This window comes from Anguilla anguilla, chromosome 16, assembly GCF_013347855.1.
Source record: "Anguilla anguilla isolate fAngAng1 chromosome 16, fAngAng1.pri, whole genome shotgun sequence".
In the NCBI taxonomy this organism is placed as follows: Eukaryota; Metazoa; Chordata; class Actinopteri; order Anguilliformes; family Anguillidae; genus Anguilla; species Anguilla anguilla.
The window spans coordinates 978,445-999,569 of NC_049216.1; the positions used below are offsets into that span (position 1 = coordinate 978,445).

Consider the following 21,125-nt stretch of genomic DNA (forward strand, 5'->3'; position numbering starts at 1 on the left):
TACAGCCCCTTACAGAACACACTGTATGGCCCCATGCAGAACTGGAATTGAATGAAAATATTCAGTAACTATGCAGCATTTGATACATGTTTTAAATAAAATATCCCAATATATGAAATGAGAATTAATTTCATTTTCCCATGTATTGCCTGTATATTTTCTAAAATACATTCCATTTCCACATGGGACAAGAAAGCAGGTGCTTATGTAGCTAAAACTAAAATCCGCATTCATAGCAGCCAGCATTTTTAACAGAGTGGTCAATGCTTGGAAAACATTACCAGGTTATGTAATAGAGGGCATCATTGTCACTTATTATGTTTTAGGGAGCACTGACACAACTGCATGCCAGGAATCCTGTCTGACGTATGACCCCGGCTTTCCCTGGTGAGGCATTGTGGGATTGCGCCCAGCCACTTCAGTCTCCAAGTCAAAGTCAAAGAGACTTGGGACTCTCAGTTACTACACACACCAGCCTGCTGTCATCTCTAGGACTCGGTTTCCCAGGGATCCCAGACGAGCCACAGTCGCTTCGCTGCATGGGGAGTTCCCACACCAAGCATGCAGGACACTGGACCTCATTCACCAGCTAGAGATCTGGTTGAGCAGCTAATCAGTCAAATTGGGTGTGTCAAATTAGAGCTGGAGTGAAAAATGACAGGATGGTAGATCTCCAAGAACAGCGTTGGGCAGCCCTGGTGTAGAAGCTCTTGATGTGTCTGTACTCATGCCATACCCAAGTCCTGTCCCTCTAGTTGAGATATTTAGGGCCTGAATGAAAATCGGTATTTTGTGATTCAGGAGGTATAATCACATCACTGACAGTACAGGAGGACGGGGTCACCTGTGATGCAGGTAGCCAAACGTTTCCTGCCGTTGCCTGACAGAAGCAGCTAAAGTTGAAAATTCAACCGGGTCTCTGGCAGAAACACACCAGACACAGGAGGGGGAACTACTGCAGTGAATGTGAGTCTTTCACACTCACCAGCAGGACAAGCGGGTCTCCTTGAGTTTCCTTTGTCCAGCTCCCTGCAAGAAAATAATACACCCATTAAACAGGAATCAGAGCTACACCCATTAAACAATAACCAGAGCTACACCCTTTAAACAAGATCCAGAGCTCCACCCATTAAACAAGAGCCAGAGCTACACCCTTTAAACAAGATCCAGAGCTCCACCCATTAAACAAGAGCCAGAGCTACACCCTTTAAACAAGAGCCAGAGCTACACCCATTAAACAATAACCAGAGCTACACCCATTAAACAAGAGCCAGAGCTACACCCTTTAAACAAGAGCCATAACTACACCCATTAAACAAGATCCAGAACTACACCCATTAAACAAGATCCAGAGCTACATCCATTAAAACAAGAACCAGAGCTACACCCATTAAACAAGAGCCAGAGCTACACCCATTAAACAAGAACCAGAGCTATACCCATTAAACAAGAACCAGAACTACACCCATTAAACAAGAAACAGAACTACACCCATTAAACAAGGCAGAGCTCCACCCATTAAACAATAACCAGAGCTCCACCCTTTAAACAATAACCAGAGCTACACCCTTTAAACAAGAGCCAGAGCTCCACCCATTAAACAATAACCAGAGCTACACCCTTTAAACAAGAGCCAGAGCTCCACCCATTAAACAATAACCAGACCTACACCCATTAAGCAAGAGCCAGAGCTACACCCATTAAACACGAACCAGAACTACAGCCATTAAACAAAAAACAGAACTACACCCATTCAGAAAGAACCAGAACTACAGCCATTTAAAAAGAACTAGACCTACACCCATTAAACAAGAACCAGAACTACACCCTTTAAACAAGAACCAGAACTAAACCCAATAAACAAGAAACAGAACTATGCCCAATAAATTGGAACCAGCACTGCACCCATTAAACAGGACGCACCAGAATTATTTCCATTCAGGCCTATTTAAGATGATGTGTGTCGTTATCATGCTATGGAGAACTATGTAATGTAGAGCAACAGCATCCAGTATAGATGAACAAGTGCTTCAGTAATGATAAACTGATAAACAAATATTCTTAATCACAAAACTATTTTAGATTAACCGATAAGGACGAGATGGGCTAGAAGACCCATTCTGTGAGGTGATCCTGAAGCGTAATAGAGCAAAAGATTCATTGAGGTTTATGATCTCAGGTAGTAAAACAGTGTGAGGGGGTAAGCTAAAAAGGCAAATTTAAAAAAACACTTCCACATTTCAATACAAAAATAGATAGAAAATTAAGGAAAGTTTGAGATAAAGCAAGGTTTTGTTTTTGTGTGAGAGAGAGGCTGTATGCTAAAGCCAAGCACCTCCAAAGACAGTAATGTAGGCTAAATGTATTCAAATGAACTCATGTGGAACTACTATCTCTAGGCTTGCTGATAAAGTTATATTCTGGAGGACTTTTTCAGTAAAAGCGCTAAGGTCACTTCTTTAACCAATCAAGATCGGCGCCAATAAAATCATTAACAGTTAAGTATTTCTTTAGACAGAGCTCAGACTCCAAACTGAAAACTTTCCCCAGACAGTAGCTACAGGTGCACTTTTGCAGTTTATGGCAGTAAGAGTACAGATTATCTCCATCGTCTGTGTGATGAAACAGTGGGCTGAGTCCTCAGAGCAGCACAGCAGATGTCCCAGCGACCCTCCTTTTGAAAACACAGCCACACCAAGCTACAGGCTTCTTAAATGTTTAAGAGGACTCTCCTCTACTGGGGTGCAGGCTGCCCCAGAAACGGTCCCGGTAAAGATTCAGTTTAGTTCAGGAGAGTCTCCACCTTCACTGAAAAAGCCCTTTCAGATTCAGAGCTGAAATACACAGCCATGGAACTGCAGGCCATTATTAGCCTTAAAAGGCCAGTAAGTATCACAGGGACCCCCGGGACAGGGACCCCCGGACGAGACCCCCTAAATAATGTAAATCGGGTGAGAAGCACACCTTTCTGTCGGGTGGCAGCTCAGTGGCTAAATAGGCTAAGTCTTAAGCGAAAGACTAGTTTAGTGTCTTTGGGCAGCTCTGGTAATTTCCAGACACCAGTCCGACAGAACTTCTTATTTAGCCAGACCTGAGGTCTGCATTTCATTAACAACGCCTGGGGAGTGTATCAGGCCTGAAGTAATTCCACCTTAAATAATAATCCCATAATCCCACTGTGCTAACAGAGACTGACCCTAGACCCTTCCGTAGCGGTCCGACCCTGGAGGCATTCTCCCCTCAGTACCCCTCAGGGTGGCCTGTTCCTCTGTGGGCTCAGCAGACACCCCTAACGGAAACAGAGCACACTGCCATATGTATGACACCCCTAACGGAAACAGAGCACACTGCCATATATGATACATGTGTGATCTTTATGGAAAACGCTATGGAAAATATACTACACAGCCTAATATTTGCAGTGCCTGTAAGAACAGGTTACTCGTGCATTTGATCATACAATGTAAAGTGCTACAATGTCCTCATCATTTATTTCATTTTATTATATTTGTAGTAGCTATATTACGTAAGGGATTAAAACTTCACAGGATTTGAATGCTAAGGTTTGGAGCAATGTTTCTTATTTATCGATGTTTCTAAAACACCAGTCATTTATCAATTGTTAAAGTGGTAGAGGCTGAATACTTCAGTAAGGCAGTATGCACTCATATCCATGATTATATATTTAAGAATAGTCCAGACTGGGGTGCACGCTGTCATTCCTGAATGCCCAATGTGTGTGCAGCCTTTTTCTCCCCTTAGCACATCCGTCTGGGGTAAGCTTTCAAAATAGTATGCATGTGCAGTCTACAGGTGTAGCTCATAGTTTTATCAAAATTTGGTGGATAATTAAATAATTAAAAGCAGAATTTGGCATGAACCCTGCAAACAGGTCGGCCGTCGTTGCGCACCCCCATATCAGGCCTTTCATTCTCCATCTGAGGAGAACTTGGGCACGTTCCGTCTTACCCTCAGATTGACTGGCATGACCTGCCGTTCACGGAAGCGGTGATGTCATCCACCTATAACTTCACCTATTTTATCATTTATATGAAAGGAGGTGTCTTTTGAATTGGAGAACACTGTGTAAATAAAGAGACCTATTTATTTTGTATCCACAAATACAATATTTAAAAGTTCAGAGTTTTCTTTTTTTGTTGTTGTGGGTTACAGTATTAGAGTAACAAAATAATTCTTAACCTAAAGCCAACATACATAGCCAACTAGGCTAATTATTTTGCAGGTACAGGCGACAGATCTCTGTATGAACTGCAAGTCAGAACAATTATTTTCAGCATGAAACATATTTTAACAAATTATATTAGTTTTCTTTTTTAAATCACAACTATACTAGCGATAAATTCACATTGGAACAACTTGCCAGCAACAACATGGTGGTTGGCCATACCGCTCGGCCACTGCACTGGATCTAACAGACAATTAACACTCTAAATGCATAGGCCGGAAGACAGATGCATTCTAAATGAATAGGCCGGAAGACAAATGCATTCTAAATGCATAGGCCGGAAGACAAATGCATTCTAAATGCATAGGCCGGAAGACAAATGCATTCTAAATGCATAGGCCGGAACACAAATGCATTCTAAATGCACAGGCCGGAAGACAAATGCATTCTAAATGCATAGGCCGGAACACAAATGCATTCCAAATGCATAGGCCGGAACATAAATGCATTCTAAATGTACAGGCCTGAACAATGTTTCCCTTTTTCACCTCCTTATCATACCTGAGGTACATGAGTGTTTGCTTGATCTACAAAACAATAAAGGTACAGTGGAGGTACAGTTGGAAAACAAAATTATGTAAATGCGTTTTTGTATTTTAAATCAATATTATAGCAGGTCTATAGAACAACGAGGAGAACACAGGCTTCACATAAACCAAAACTAACCATGCAACTCCACTCCCTATAAAGCGTGTGTCTGCTCCTGACAGGCACCTATTAGCCCTCATTAAGAGGAACTGAATTAAAATCAGGCAGCTAAGATGAACACAACAAAGTCGAGGGGAAAAAAGACAAGCAAACTTAAAAACCCATACCATCAAGCATCCTACAATATAGCATGCCCTCGCAAGAGGCAGAAAATCATCAGCTATACAACTTTAAAAGGCCAACTATTTTTGTAAACAAAACAGATTTTTTACTTGGGACTCTTTTACTTAGGCAGCAAGTTAGAATCTGCCCCTTTTTCACTACGCTCGCTGCCCTCCAATGGAAATGCACTTAGAAAAATAACTCCTAGAATAAGGATCGCTAGCTAAATGAGCAAAACGCCTTGCCTCGCCAGCACCAACGTTTCGTTTTCACATTGGCTAATCCACCCCGGACAACGACGGACATTTTCCAATATCTCTAGTGACAAACATAAAGAGCATGTTAACGTACAAGACAACACCATTACAGATCACATTACTGTAGCATTGCCACAATGGACATGAAAAATGTATCTGCATAATTCTAGCTTACCACTGACGGCCTGTTGCAGAGGAAGTAATGTATAAAACTAATTCAGAGTGCACTTCTTTATACAGGGGAACACATTACCACAGTACTACGATCTCTCTTTTTTTAATCGAGCAAAGAACGTTTCAGAGTTTTAATTAGATGGCATGCACAGGGATACCTGTGTTTTACTTCTTCAAATTCAATTTCTCTTTGAATCTCGCAATGCTACCAACGGCTATGTAAATATTATGATCTATGAACAACACAAATGTCAGACACTGAAGACGATTGGCTCAAAGAAACAGGAGTAATTATGTTCTTGTGGTTCAAGTCTGGGTTATTGCTCATTGTAACTTTAAAAAAAAAAAGACCTCAGGATATCTGCGTTTATAGAATGCTGTATATATATTCCTGCATTTTGACTCTCCTTTTCAGCGAAAAAAACTGAATATCCTGTGTTAATGCACCCTCTGCTAGTAGTGAACAAAAATACATTCCAAATGCATAGGCCTAAACGCCAACACAGCCTGGCGACTGACCTGACGTGACTGGAGGGGAGTGCCTGTGGAATGCCCTGGAACAGGGCCGGGGCTTCTGCAGGCCTGTCCGGGTGTTACGGCTCGTTTTTACACCACAGCTGTTTCACTCCTGGCCCAGACCCCAGGGAAGCCTGGTCACCTGGGACAGTCTACAGCTGTGGCTCGCGGCATCATAAAAAACATCAGATCAGACAAATAATCGGGCTGCTGAAATAATTAAGAGCAGAACTTAGAAAGAAGGCCCCAAACGAGCAAGCCTGCAAATCACACCTGTGAAGAGTCTTCTTCTACATCGCCATAGGTACGTAGCGTGCACTGGTCTGAAGTACAACCAAGCTCATTTCCTAACATAACAGGTGCAAAATCACAGTGTAAAGTTGGGCAATATGAACACCAAGATTTTCCCTTAAGATACCAAGCTGTCACTAGGCACCAAGTGGCCAGTCAGAAAGCGGGTCTCATGAGACTCGTGACACTGAATGGCCAATCAGAAAGCAGCTCCAATGAGGCCTGGGACCCTGTGTGACCAATCGGAAAGCAGCTTTAATGAGGCCTGGGACCCTGAATGGCCAACCAGAAAGCAGCTCTCGTGAGGCCCAGGGCCCTGAATGGCCAACCAGAAAGCAGCTCTTGTGAGCCCCAAGACCCTGAGCAGCCAATCAGAAAGCAGATTTCATGAGGCCTGGGACCCTGCAGGTCTGAGCCCAAGCCCACAAAGGCCCAAGTCCAACTGGGAAGTGGAGGAAAACAAATGGATGCATGTGATCAGACCCTGATTAAAACAAGGCTGGCCATATTCAATAAGCTATGCTGAAGATTTGGCAGGTAAAGTGCAATGTTTAACCCTAGTTCTAGAGAGCTGTAGGTTACAATACTGCACAGGTGAGCTCAAAGTAAATAGCAACTTAACTCTACAGCACCACTGTATGTTATTCAGCTCTACGAATGGCTTTAGTTACAGCTTATTTGTAGTATACAAGGCTTTCCTTTGCTTATCATTACCTGGATAATTTATATCTGTCCAAAATAACAAACTAGCTAGGACCAACACATAAACCAAAAAAAGCACCACGTACTGTAGGTGATTTCTTGTAATGTTTATAGTCTATTTTACTACATACTGCTATCTGATTTGTGGTATTTACAGGATAAACTGATGACATGCAGGGCTAAACTAACTACCTTCTTCTCATGTTCTGTAGTCTTCACTTATATCAAATTTTAAAAAACGCTTCTGTGAAGCATTATCATGGGCCTGGTCTTAAAACAACAAAACATGTAATTGTACAATCACTGAAGTGTAATTTTCATCTTGGACCGAATGTACACTAGCAACTATTAATCGCTGGCAATGTTAACCAAAAACTTATAAAGACACAGGTGAAGGCTCTCACAAAGTGTGGGTGTGTGTGTGTGTGTGTGTGTGTATTAAGCAGACACGGGAGGCATGCTAAAACGACAAACTAGTTAAGCAGACACAACCGCAGCATCATAATCCACCTTCATAAAAAGCAAAAAACAATTACATGGCTTATGGCAACGCAGTTCATTGATGCTTTCAAGTTATTACTTTTTCATTTTCATAGAATGCTATATGAAATATTTCAGTTGGCTAGTTAATTCCTGTATCTCATATTTTCCCTATTTTTCAGTAAAAACAAGGTTACTCTATAGCCTAGGCCCTGTTCTGATTCAAAAACAGAATATGAAAAATCAACCCATTCGCTAGAGACAGAACAAACTATGTGATCACTTGCTATTAAAACTGATGTACACTCTAATGATACTTAATTAACCCAGTCCCCCTTAAAGACCGTTCAATTGCCCCCAGGACCATTAGCTCGCTTGCTAGCTGCCCGCTAGCTTTGCTCCTCACTTGCTTCCACTAAGGATCCGCTCGGTTCCGTGCAGTGCTGCAGCTACAATAAAGCACAGCCACGTAAACTTTGGTGCGCAGCGTTTTCTGCCTGCCTGGCTAATTGTGTTGCTATACAAAAATGAAATAGTGAGCTAGCTAGCTACATACCAACCGTTTACAGTAAATCAACAAACCAGCCAAATATAAAAACTGAAAGTAAATAGCATTGCTATGGATCATAAATATCCACATGATGAATGTTCCCGTTACACACCAAACACTCGTTTCTCGGTGCATTTGGTCATTTTCGTTGCAAACATGTCTTTATTTAACAAGAGTAAAAAGCTGGCCGCAAGTTAGAATCTGCCCCTTTTTCACTACGCTCGCTGCCCTCCAATGGAAATGCACTCAGAAAATAACACTCAACTCCTAGAATAAGGATCGCTAGCTAAATTAACAAAACATTTTACCTCGCCAGACACTAACGTTTCGTTTTCACGTTGCCTAAATCCACCCCTGACAACGACGGAAGTTTTCCAATATTAAAAAGTTTTTTTTTAATTTTTTTATTTATAAAAAATAAAAAAGATCCCGAGGTGCACTTACCCTCCTCTCTTATAGTTGAGCAGCAGTCAACCCTCTTCTCCTCTCTCACAAATTATTTAAATAAATATTTACAAACACCCCAGTATCTCCGCGCCGAATCCCTTCTTGAATGTACTTTTATGACATGAATATTCATGTACTCTTCATAGAGACAGATTTCATTTTCCAGATTTATTTCGGGCTTTTTAAATTTAATTGTCTAAAAAGAGAGAAACTGAGATACAAAACAAGAACTCTTCTACAATCACATTCACCCCCAGCCTGAGTACACTAGTTATCATTCCGCGCAGGAAGAGACCGAGAAGAGGACATGAAAACTGTGGAGTAAAATTCGCAAAATTGGGCTGCGACGGTTCCAGTAGATTCTGCGGTAATAGTAATAGGACGAAAGTGAGACGGTCCGGTTCAATGACTGCCATACTGTGGATGGAAATGCATTTTACTACGAGAACTACTTTGTGTGACGGTGCGGCGAATTTATTTCACTTTGCCTAAGGAACGGAGGTACTTCGCCTTCCATTGCCTAGGGAAAAAACCCGGATGTAAACTCTGCGAAACTCGTTCGGAGTGAAGTAACTCCGTGCAACTCAGAATAGCGCAAACAACTATGCCGAACAATCCATCGCGGTGTGTGAACACTTTCGTCGCTACGTGTGTTTTCCTGCCAACGAAGCATAAAGAAAGGTAATTTACGCCCCATCCCAGAACCAAAACAGTCTGCATTTGGGTGTACAGAAATACTTTGGGCGGCAAGCCTACTGTGTTACGTAAGAGTTAACGAGATGGAGAAACCTACTGGCAAAACAGGTTGACTTACATTACTAATATATTTAAAAGATATATTTAATAATTAGTTAACGTTGGTGTGCAATCTAGAACATAATAATAATAAGTATGTTGTTGTTCCTCTTATTATTAGTATTATTATTATTATTGTTGTTGTTGTTATTCTTAAAGTAGAGTAGATAACTTTAATTGACTTAAGTCATTAAATAAATAAACAGTTCTTCATAATTACCCAAAAGGCTGCAAGCCATGTTTTTATTATTTTTTTTTTTTATGGATATGATATTTTATTTTAAGTTTTTACTGAATTTTACTTTCAACAGACAAGTCCCCCTTTGTGACACATAAATTTTATATTTGTGACACAAAAGTAACTTTCACACAAAATGTGTTGAAAGTAGTACAATAGTAACTCATAAGTTTGTTGGATATTAAATCCTTTTTTAAAGTGTATTAGATAGTTTGGTTATTTAAATAAAATCATATTTACCTGTTGTATATAAACATGGAATAGAAATCATATTTGCTCTTGATAAGTAGTAAACCTGTATTTAAATAAATAAATAAATAAATAAACTACCCCAAGCTATATATTTTGTTTCAGTACACAAAATTTATTTTTGGAAAATCCTGTTGGTTTCATTCGAACCCAAAGAACGCACACCTCCTTCAACAGCTAGAGATGTTGTTGAACTGCCAATTAGTCAAGTCAGATGTGCCAAATTAGGGTTGAAGTGAAAACCTACATCTCCAGGAACAGGGTTGGTTACCAGTGGAATAAACAGTATGGTATGCAACATAACTGCTTTAATTTCAGGAAGTAGGCAGCAGAACTGTGGTATAAACTTATGATGTTCCCCATTAAATTATGTGTCCCTCATCAACAGTGATACACATTCAGCTAACTTATCTCAAATTTTTACAATGATACAGTTTTGCATCGTCACGAGAGAGACCTGTTCTGTGTCGGGTCTTGTGTTTGAATTCCAGACATACTGGAGAATACTGTCCTTTTGCCTTCTGTGCTTCTCAAAGCCATGTGGACTGGCATCTTCATGCTAACAAGGTCAGATTAATCTTCAGATTTATCAAAGTACAAGACTACACAGATGCTGTACTGAATATTTTCGAAACCCAGTGTTCGAATGCAGCTGCTTGCTGACCAGACCAGACCCCCAGTCTTACTGAGAAGTGATGTTATCAATGTCATTTTAAAAAAATCAATGTGAGAACACAATTGAGGCTTTTAGAGCAACACAGTAATTATCATTTAACTCCTTCTTGAATATAGGCTAGCTGTAGAGGGGAATTTTTACACGAATGACCGCACTGGTGAAACGTGTCTGTGCCTTTCCATGTGAAAGAATCAGTAAGAAACAGTAATCAAAGTTTAGACTGCTTTTAAACATTAGTACACCTCTCATAAATGCTCTCTGCTGCAGCAAAGACATTCAGCTAAAGAAGGCCGAGGTTGAAACCTGCTGTGCTCATACTAGTGGCAGTAGCCCCACAGTCCATATGTGTGTTTTCTTCAGTTTTTTACTGCTTGGCAGGTGATATCTTTTCCTACCTCCAAAAAATATGATAATAACCATACACATTAACTTATTGGCCGAAAAGAGAGAAAGATGCTCGGTTTTTAGATTTTATGCCTTTGGGGTACCTGTGTTTCCTCTCCTCTAATTTTAATTTTCACCACCTGTAATTTTCTCAACAGAAGAAGAAAAAACTATTTGTACAGGCTTCAGGTCCCAAATAAATGGAGCACCAACATTGTGTTTTTTTTCTCGTTTTTTTTTTCTCGTAAACTCCCATTGGCTGCAGCTAGTAAGACCTGAAATGGCTCAGACACTTGGATCTTGTGATTAACAGGCAAACTGACATTATGAGGCTCTACTGACCAATGCAATATGCGTAGTCACTGTGAACACTAAAGCAGCAAATGCAATATTTCACTCGTGAATAACCTCTGTGAGAACATTTCTGGGTTATAAAGACCAAGCAAGTGCGATCAAATACAGAATGACTCCAGTCGAGTCATCAAGGGCTCAGACTGGGACAATGGACCAGGAGTGTTGTCTGTGAACGAGTGGGCAATCCAAGCCCTGCCAGTTCTTTGTGGAAAGAAAGATTTCAGATGTCTGCATAGGGATGGACAGATTAATCCTGCTCCTGAATTATAATTTTTGTGTTGCTGCCTGTCTGCACTGCTCTATTCTATCCATGCTACTCCTATGATAAGTAACTTGAGTACCATCTATAATAGGCCTCCACATATGGCTGCGTATTTGCACAAAACTTGGTACACATAATCTAAAGACCAGACAGCACCAGACTTAATTACCATATATTTTTGAAGAAAAATAATGGCCGCTACAAGGCAAGTGACTTCTAACAAATCTCATGTTATCTAGTCTGTAAATCCCTTGCTTTACCTGAGAAAACAGAAAAGGAAAAGTTCGCCTTAAGTAATCTGTGTGTACATTAGCTGCAACTCAGTGCCCTCTAAAATGTTTTCTCAGCTTTCAAGGAAGTTTCTGGATTTAATTGTTTTCTTTCCAAATAAAAAAATAAAATAAAATCTGCATCGTTTTCATCGCTTTTTAAAATTTTAACTGTGCAATAATTCCAAACATAAATATGTATACTTTTAAAAATATATATATAAACAGGAAAATAATCAAGCTTCCCTTTGATGTGATGTATGCTATTTCTAAATAGGAGAGCTAGAGGTTTGACACAGCATGTCTTCACTAATGTTCTCTTTTTTAACTTCTGATTGGAAGTATAGCAATCAGAGACACAGCTGATTGGTTAAAATGCAAATTGCTATGTTATTTATGAAATGTTAGTTATTCATTCCAATGACTTATTTTCTCTCCTTGTATCCTTTCCTCATGTCCTTTCCTTGGTCCTTAGCTCCACCCAACAGAGAACACAACGAAAGGACGCAAGGATGGAAGAATCAAGGAAACGAGTGTCAGTTTGAAGCCCTGTCAATTACAGAAGCAGAAGATTGGGACAGGTGGATCCACAGATTGATCATTTATATGTCATGCATTCAGAAAAAGAAGAAGAAAAGAAGAAGACGTGGAGGGGGGCATGGGAGGTTGGGAGGTTTACAGAGGAGGCAGAAGATGTGATGGTGGCGGGGGGGGGGCAGGGGCAGTACGGTGGCAGCTATTTTCACATTTCTCATTGTTTGAATAAAACAGAAAGGAGCCAATCGAGCTGCATGCGGTGGAGCAATGCGGACGTACGGCAGCAGGTTTGGCGTAGAAGTGTGGGAAATAGGCCAAGGAGAGACAGCCAGCAATCAGTACCTGTACTGATACAAATACAGGCCATGTCCTCTCCATGGGCCCTCCGCCTCTGTGTCAGTCAGCTGGCAGCCATGCCACCTCTGTTTCCATCCTGCAGAAAAGCAACACACAATCAGTGCCATCACGCTGTTGTCAGAAGCGCAGCTTTGTCAGGCCATTATTGTTTCCCCAATGAATCAATCTCATTTTGTCTTTGTTATTGCCATAATGTAGCACTCTGGTGACAGCGTTTTGTGGTGTTATGTACTGTTCTTGTTCTGTTTTTGAGGGATCTGCAATTTCTGCTGTTGATTACCCTGCCACAACCGTTTGCTGTGTTGTGCTGTTCATAAAACTGTGGCAACACTTCCATGCTAAAACAGAATGAGATACACAGAAACCTGCAAATAAGTTTTCAAATAGGCTTCAATTAGATCTTATTTTCCTTTGGGGAAAATGGCATCCCTACACAATCAAACCATGGAATAATATGTAATGCATTTTTTTCCCATCATAGATAAAAGAATAAATATGTGAATACCTCAGACCTGTTGCCGAGCCAAGAGATTATCCCTTTGTTCCATCCTTGACAGTTATCCCTTTGTTTTCACCCTTGACAGTTATCCTTTTGTTTTCACTATTGACAGTTATGCCTTTGTTTTCACCCTTGACAGTTATCCCTTTGTTTTCACCCTTAGCAGTTATCCTTTTGTTTTCACCCATGACAATTATCCCTTTGTTTTCACTCTTGACAGTTATCCCTTTGTTTTCACCCTTAGCAGTTATCCTTTTGTTTTCACCCATGACAATTATCCCTTTGTTTTCACTCTTGACAGTTATCCCTTTGTTTTCACCCTTGACAGTTATCCTTTTGTTTTCACCCTTGACAGTTATCCCTTTGTTTTTGCCCTTAGCAGTTATCCCTTTATTTCACCCTTGACAGTTATCCCTTTGTTTTCACCCTTAGCAGTTATTCCTTTATTTCACCCTTGACAGTTATCCTTTTGTTTTTATCCTTGACAGTTATCCCTTTGTTTTCACCCTTAGCAGTTATCCCTTTATTTCACCCATGACAGTTATCCCTTTGTTTTCACCCTTGACAGTTATCCTTTTGTTTCCACACTTGGCAGTTGTTTCTTTATTCTCACAGTTGGCAGTTATCCCTTTGTTTTGTTTTTCTGAGGAAAAGGCATAGCACTGGATTGCACTTTCCTTAATGTCAAAAGAGAGCTGCTTCTGTCCTCACGGATGAAAATTGATGCTTATTTTTATTGTTGAGCAGCAAAATAAAAATGAGCAACAGCTGAGAAGTTTTCTGAAAAGTTATTTTATTTCTAAAAATATGTTTCTTTTTTTTTCCTTGCAACATTTGGAACCCAGTGTGGGATGTCCAGTGATCGCAATCGCAGCCATGTTCAGGCGCAAAGCCCACTGCCAAATCGAGTGTACACATCCTCCGAAACGCACAGCCACCCAACTGCTGCTTTTCACACCACAGCTAAACTTGCATAGAGTGGTTTTGGAGGAAGACATATCACATGCAACTTTGACCTGTAGCCCATGGGTGCCCAGTGGACCAGCAGTTGGCACTGGCACGGTCTGGCTTTGATCTGAGGCCATGGGGCTCGTCCATGCACCACAGTTTGGTGCCTTATAGGAGGGTGCCACCCAGCAGCCCCCATTTCTTTCTTTTCTAATTACTTTCACCCTTTACTCTAAAATTAGGAAAAACACTAACGTTTTATCAGTGCTGATTGCCGGAAGCTCCCTTGTCAAGTTTGAAGAGCGCAGACAAGCATGTGCCCTCCTCATGATGTCACCACTTCTTATCACACCGCAGCTTGCAAGTCCAGCTCACACTGACATGAGTCAGTGGACGGCAGTTCAGGCGCCGCCTAACAGGTGGACCTGCCATTACTTCTCAAGCCCACCCTGCTCCCTGTTTGCACTGGGGAAGCTGCCTTGTTTTCATGTTTTCTTTTAGGTCATGTTCACAGAATGCAGCTAAAAGTGGCCCTTATCCTATTTATTCCCATTCCCATTGTGGCACAGTGTGGGTGTTTTTACAACAGTGTTTCGATAGACAGATAGACCAAGAATCAGGAAATTGTGGATAGCTTGACTCCAATCACGGGAAGCACTAATAAACAGTCAGTCTCTATAAGCTCACGTCTACTCCTGGATGATGAAGTAACGGTAATATTACCATCATCATGTTGGAAAACCGACGTGATAGTCGCTAGATGAAAGAAGGGGGGCATGGTCTCGGTTTAAGAAAAGGCCGATTAGGCAGCCATGTCCATCCATTATGCTTGGCAATGACTAAAGTATTCGTAATAAATAATTATATTGCGTGTTTCTCTGACTTTCCCCAATCCTGTGTGATTTGCCTGTCGGAAACTTGGCTGGCTGCACTGAGAGAGAGCCCAATTGCGGGTGTTCTGAAGGGCTTCGCTCTAATGAGGCTGGAACGCAAAATTATCTTCTTTAAGAGCAAAGGAGGAGGTGTATGCGTTTTTATAAACGACAAGTACTGTAATGTGACCCTCATCACAGTGAAGCTGAGACTCGGCACAAGACATTGAACTCTTAGCACTCAACCTCAGGTATCCCAACCCAACTATCTGCCCTGTGAGATTCATCAGATCTGCCTCTTTTTGTTTACAGTATATCAGTCCATCAGTGGACACTCAGGTGTCTGCCAGCAACATATATATGATTCGATAGCCCAGGCTGAAGCAGACGCAAAGCTTGTTTTGAAACTGGACTATTTTGTATTACTGGGAAATTTTAGAGTCTTGTTCATGTGGATTATAACCGTTTCAGCAGATGTTTGCTATTATTTCTTACATTTTTCTAAATTCTTTTTGTTAGCCAATGAGGGTCCCGCCATCAGTGTTTCACCGAGAACTTATGGCATCTCACCACCGGTATGTAACATCCCCCTGCTCAGAATAGTGCTTGTCTTCACCTTTGCTGTGGGAATACTGAGAGGGCTAAATACTCCAAAGCTCTGTCAGAAATTCTGGCCATATTATGATTCCGCTCTTGCCTGCATCGCGAGAAGGCATGGGAAGTGTACGTAAAGAGCGGGACTATGGAGATGACCACTGCCTTGTGTGAATGTTTAGAGCGAACTGACTGGAACATTACTCTGGATTTCACTGGAAATATCAATAACAAAGAATTTTCCGTCTCAGGATATATTCCTTTTTGCAAGGATTTAATCATCCCCGAAAAGACAGTGAAACTTCATCCAAGCAATAAACCTTGGGTTTCAAAGAAACTTCTGAATCAAAAAAGCAAAGAGCAAAGGAAAGCTGTACAAAGTAGAATTAAGAGGGAAATAAAGTAATCCAAAGTTTATGAAGATAATTGATAATATCTTCAAAATTTATGAAGATAAAATGGAGTCTTTTATGGAGGCATTAGCACAGGAAAATGTCAGGACCCTGATGGGTTATGTGCCGATTCACTTGCCTTACCTTGCCAAAGAACGTTTCAGTTTTCACGTGATGTAGGGACATCCATCCATCCATTATCCATACCCGCTTGTCCTGATCAGGGTTGCAGGGGGTGCTGGAGCCTATCCCAGCATGCATTGGGTGAGCAGCAGGGATACACCCTGGACAGGCCACCAATCTATCGCAGGGCACACACACCATTCATGACACAGGAACAAGTCCTGACATATGAAAGCGATCTCTAATTGTACCTGTGCCCAAGAGCAATCAGGCAAAGGAAATGAATGACCTGCATCCAGTTGCCTTGGCCTCAGTACCCATGAAGTGCTTCGGTTTAACACATCTCCTCAGGGAGGTTTCACCAACCCTCGATCCTTATCAGTCTGCATTCCTGTCAGAGAAGGGGGGGTGGGGGTGAGGATTGTGTTTATAGATTTCTGAAGTGCTTTCAATCCCATCCAACCTCATTTGATGGTGGGCAAGCTGACAGATCTGGGAGTTAACTCACGACTCATTATGTGGTTCCTTTTGAATGGTGGCTGGGTTTAATGCAGCCACCTCTTCCTGACAGTCTGTTAACACACTGCGTTGTGTCCTCTCTCCCAGTCTGTGCATACTGTACACTAACGAGTGCAGATCCTCAGTCTCCACTCACACTTTCTATAAGTATGCAGATCACACGACCCTGGTGAGATTTCCTCCTAGTTTGAGAAGCAGGCAGGAAAACTTGTCAAATGGAGTTCGGTTAACAGTCTCCAGGTCAACATAAGCAAGGCAAAAAGCAATTCATTTTAGGAAAAATTAAGTCCCTTTTATGAAAATCAGCAATGTACCCATCAAAGAGTTGAAATGTACAAATATTTTGGGACAGAAATGGACAATCAGCTCAGGTATAAAGAGTGTGCCACAGTAAAGGTCAAGACACTGCAACAGCATGTTTTTTAAGGAAACTACACAACTTTAATGTTGATTGTCATGTTGCAGAATTATCAGGCTGTTATACCGAGCATCATGTTCTTTGGCCTGGGCTGTGAGTTTGGTAACATGTGCACCCACAACCAAGCTAGGCTGCAGTGCATGATGGGGATGAGGTGCAAGGTCACTGGGTGTGATCAGCACTCGGCTGTTCAGCTGAAAAGGGCTGATCACATTCTCAGGGATACTGTTCACCCCCTGCAATACAGGATCCAAACTGGCAAACAGAAAAAAGGCATGATTCTGCAACAAAAAAATAAGAGTAACAAAATTCAGTAAGCCAATTTGATTATTAAATGAGAAAAAAGTGCTTAAACTAATGGATACAGTCAGTTTCTTTGGGTTTTGCACAGTATATTTACTGGGTGCAATATTCGGTGTCACACAGTTTACTGTTGTACTATAGGATGATGACAATGATGGAGGACAACTTTATAAGGTTCATGTAGCCAGTTTTAAGGTAGTCATTTCCCCTGCTATTACACTGAGTGTATTCATGTATATATGTATGCATGTATGTATGCATATATGTATGTATTGGTAGTAGTGTGTGTAGAAGGGGATTGGGAGGGAAAATTTATTTATTTAGACTGTATGATATCTTGTCTGTCTTTTATTCTTTTAAATGCACTATGAACTTCCTTTATTTAAATAAAATCCAACAAAATTAAGTGGCAGTAACCAGGTACATTTAAAGTTCCTCTCTGTTTTTTGGAAGATGGTCTACTGTGGTCTAATGTGGTTACGAAAATGGAACGTACTGCAATATACTGTAAATATATGACCTGTATTAATAAATACACTCACCGGCCACTTCATTAGGTGACAGGAGTGGCACCCGATGTGGTCTTCTGCTGCTGTAGCCCATCTGCTTCAAGGTTTGACGTGGTGTGCATTCAGAGATGCTCTTCTGCATACCTTGGTTGTAACGAGTGGTTATTTGAGTTACTGTTGCCTTTCTATCAGCTCGAACCAGTCTGGCCATTCTCCTCTGACCTCTGCCATCAACAAGGCATTTTCGCCCAGAGAACTGCCGCTCGTTGGATATTTTCTCTTTTTCGGACCATTCTCTGTAAACCCTAGAGATGGCTGTGCGTGAAAATCCCAGTAGATCAGCAGTTTCTGAAATAGTCAAACCAGCCCGTCTGGCACCAACAACCATGCCACGTTCAAAGTCACTTAAATCACCTTTATTCCCCATAGCGTTAATGGGTGCAGTTTGCAGTTGAACAAGTGTACCTAGTGAAGTGGCCGGTGAGTGTATATTTCAGAGTGTATTTAAAGACAAAACATACAGCAATCAAAAGCAGCATTAATGTATGTATGTGCCCATATATAGTGTAGTTTTGTTATCTTGAGAAAGCTTTATACTGAAATTTTCATTATCCAGATCCATAATGGACTCTAGCGCATCCTCTAAAAAATGTTCAGCCAGCAAATGGTGTATGGGCCCCATGGTCTGGTATCTGTTAGGGCTCTGTTCCAGTGTGTGGATGTGCCCCATGGTATGGTATCTGTTAGGGCTCTGTTTCAGTGTGTGGATGGGCCCCATGGTCTGGTATCTGGTAGGGCTCTGTTTCAGTGTGTGGATGGGCCCCATGGTCTGGTATCTGTTAGGGCTCTGTTTCAATGTGTGGATGGCCCCCATGGTCTGGTATCTGTTAGGGCTCTGTTCCAGTGTGTGGATGGGCCCATGGTCTGGTATCTGTTAGTGCTCTGTTCCAGTGTGTGGATGTGCCCCATGGTATGGTATCTGTTAGGGCTCTGTTTCAGTGTGTGGATGGGCCCCATGGTCTGGTATCTGTTAGGGATCTGTTTCAGTGTGTGGATGGGCCCCATGGTCTGGTATCTGTTAGGGTTCTGTTTCAGTGTGTGGATGGGCCCCATGGTCTGGTATCTGTTAGGGCTCTGTTTCAGTGTGTGGATGGGCCCCATGGTCTGGTTTCTGTTAAGGCTCTGTTCCAGTGTGTGGATGGGTCCCATGGTCTGGTATCTGTTAGGGCTCTGTTTCAGTGTGTGGATGGGCCCCATGGTCTTGTATCTGTTAGGGCTCTGTTTCAGTGTGTGGATGGGCCCCATGGTCTGGTATCTGTTAGGGCTCTGTTTCAGTGTGTGGATGGGCCCCATGGTCTGGTATCTGTTAAGGATCTGTTCCAGTGTGTGGATGTGCCCCATAGTCTGGTATCTGTTAAGGCACTGTTCCAGTGTGTGGATGTGCCCCATGGTCTGGTATCTGTTAAGGATCTGTTCCAGTGTGTGGATGTGCCCCATGGTCTGGGTTCTGTTAAGGCTCTGTTCCAGTGTGTGGATGGGTCCCATGGTCTGGTATCTGTTAAGGCTTTGTTCCAGTGTGTGGATGGGCCCCATGGTCTGGTATCTGTTAAGGCTCTGTTTCAGTGTGTGGATGGGCCCCATGGTCTGGTATCTGTTGAGGCTCTGTTCCAATGTGTGGATGGGCCCCATGGTCTGGTATCTGTTAAAACTATATTCCATTGTGTGGATGGGCCCCATGGTCTGGTATCTGTTAAGGCTCTGTTCCAGTGTGTGGATGGGCCCCATCGTTTGATATCTGTTAGGGCTCTGTTCCAGTGTGTGGATGGGCCCCATGGTTTGATATCTGTTAGGGCTCTGTTCCAGTGTGTGGATGTGCCCCATGGTATGGTATCTGTTAAGACTCTGTTCCAGTGTGTTGACGTCTGGTACCTGTTAGGGTACATCAAAGCAAGCAGAACCAACAGAAAGAGGCAGCAGCTCAGAGTGTATTTATGAAAAACAATTAAGAGACCTATGAAAGGATATGGAAGGATATCTCTCAGTTCTGTTCCAATCCGAAGCTGAAGGTCGATGATCTCAGCTCCCCTGAGGACCGATGCCAGGCCCTGGAGTGGATGGCTCGTGCAAAGCAGACTTGAAGGTGCAGAGCTAAAGCAGTCAGATGCAGTGAAGAGAGGCCAAGGCACAAAGACTGAGCATTAGCATCGCGTCCATTCCCCCCTGATTATGTGGCCCCAATCTACAGTAAATCTTTTATTTCTCATATTACACAATTCTATTTTTTCATTAAAGAATGTGAATTCACAGCTGAGATGATTCAGAACTTTCTCTCCCATATAAAAAAATAAGAAATTAAAAATAATTAAATCTTAGATAAGGACTATGAGAAATTATGTACATTTAGATAAAATAAACTGAAAATTGTATAATTTGTGATAAATATGTTTGAAAATATATGGTTTGTATTATATTAACTTTAAGTCCATGATATTATGATATCCATGTTTGTTGCACCTTCATTTCAATAAGAAATTACAAATATATTTATGAGATATATTTTCAGAAATTTACCAAAGTGAAAGTGCATTTTCTTTTCAACAAGTTAATTTTTGGAGGCATGATTCGATTTGATATGGGGTACTTTTCAGTCGTAGTACAGTGGGACACTAATAGCTTCATTTGGACTTATGAAGTGTACTTAAAATCTTTGACCTGCAGGGGGAGACAAACTCCTTTACGCACTGCTTCAGGGGCAGCACGTGGCCGGTCCCACTGTCTTCTTCTGGATGCCGCCGCCTCCCAGGCAGCGGTGGCAGTTGGTTTTGGCCCCTTCTTTCTGAACACAGCATGGTAGTAAAACTGCAGTTTTTCGCGATGAGGCAGGGATGTCAAGCGTTGATCTCCATGTCTTGTGATAAGACTTCAATGGCAAACCAGAGATGATTCGTCTCGTCCGACCAAGACTGTGCTTTTGTCCTGCCAGCAGTAACTCCAATAAAGCCCAGATCCCTTCAGCTCTGAAGGAAGGCCAGTGACACATGCATTTCTTTTGAATAAACAGAATTAGACCTCAACCTCAAAAGTGAGGGTTGCTGTGCTCTTATACTGTAGTTTTAAAGAGAGATTCAGCATCTTTTATAAAGAGCTTACCTCAGCTTGTGAAAATGTGTTTCACATATATCACGCAAACGCGAATCAGGTTCATTTTCAGTGCACTGATGGTGAGCATCTGTTTCACAAAACAGCACAAAGATTACTCATATTTTCAAGATGATTTGAAAGCAACATTTTGCCTGTATTTTATGGAATTTATAAATTGCTGTTAAAATCAGTGATCAAATATTCTGACCAGCT

At 41.6% G+C, this 21,125-nt stretch overlaps 1 protein-coding gene and 1 long non-coding RNA gene across 2 annotated transcripts in view; one reads left to right on the forward strand and one right to left on the reverse strand.

The window, feature by feature from the left end:
- LOC118215526 (PHD finger protein 21A-like) overlaps positions 1-8,726 on the reverse strand; it is a 59,471-nt gene extending 50,745 nt beyond the window's left edge. The window contains exons 1-2 of the mRNA XM_035396417.1: positions 8,471-8,726; positions 986-1,029 (exon numbers count right to left, since the gene is read on the reverse strand). The gene's annotated coding sequence lies outside the window, so the exon portion shown is untranslated. The remainder of the gene's footprint in view (positions 1-985; positions 1,030-8,470) is intronic.
- A 66-nt stretch (positions 8,727-8,792) lies between these two features.
- Positions 8,793-13,863, forward strand: LOC118215443. The gene is made up of 2 exons (XR_004762820.1): positions 8,793-9,154; positions 12,176-13,863. It is a non-coding gene; the product is annotated as an uncharacterized LOC118215443 (long non-coding RNA).
- Positions 13,864-21,125: the final 7,262 nt, after the last annotated feature.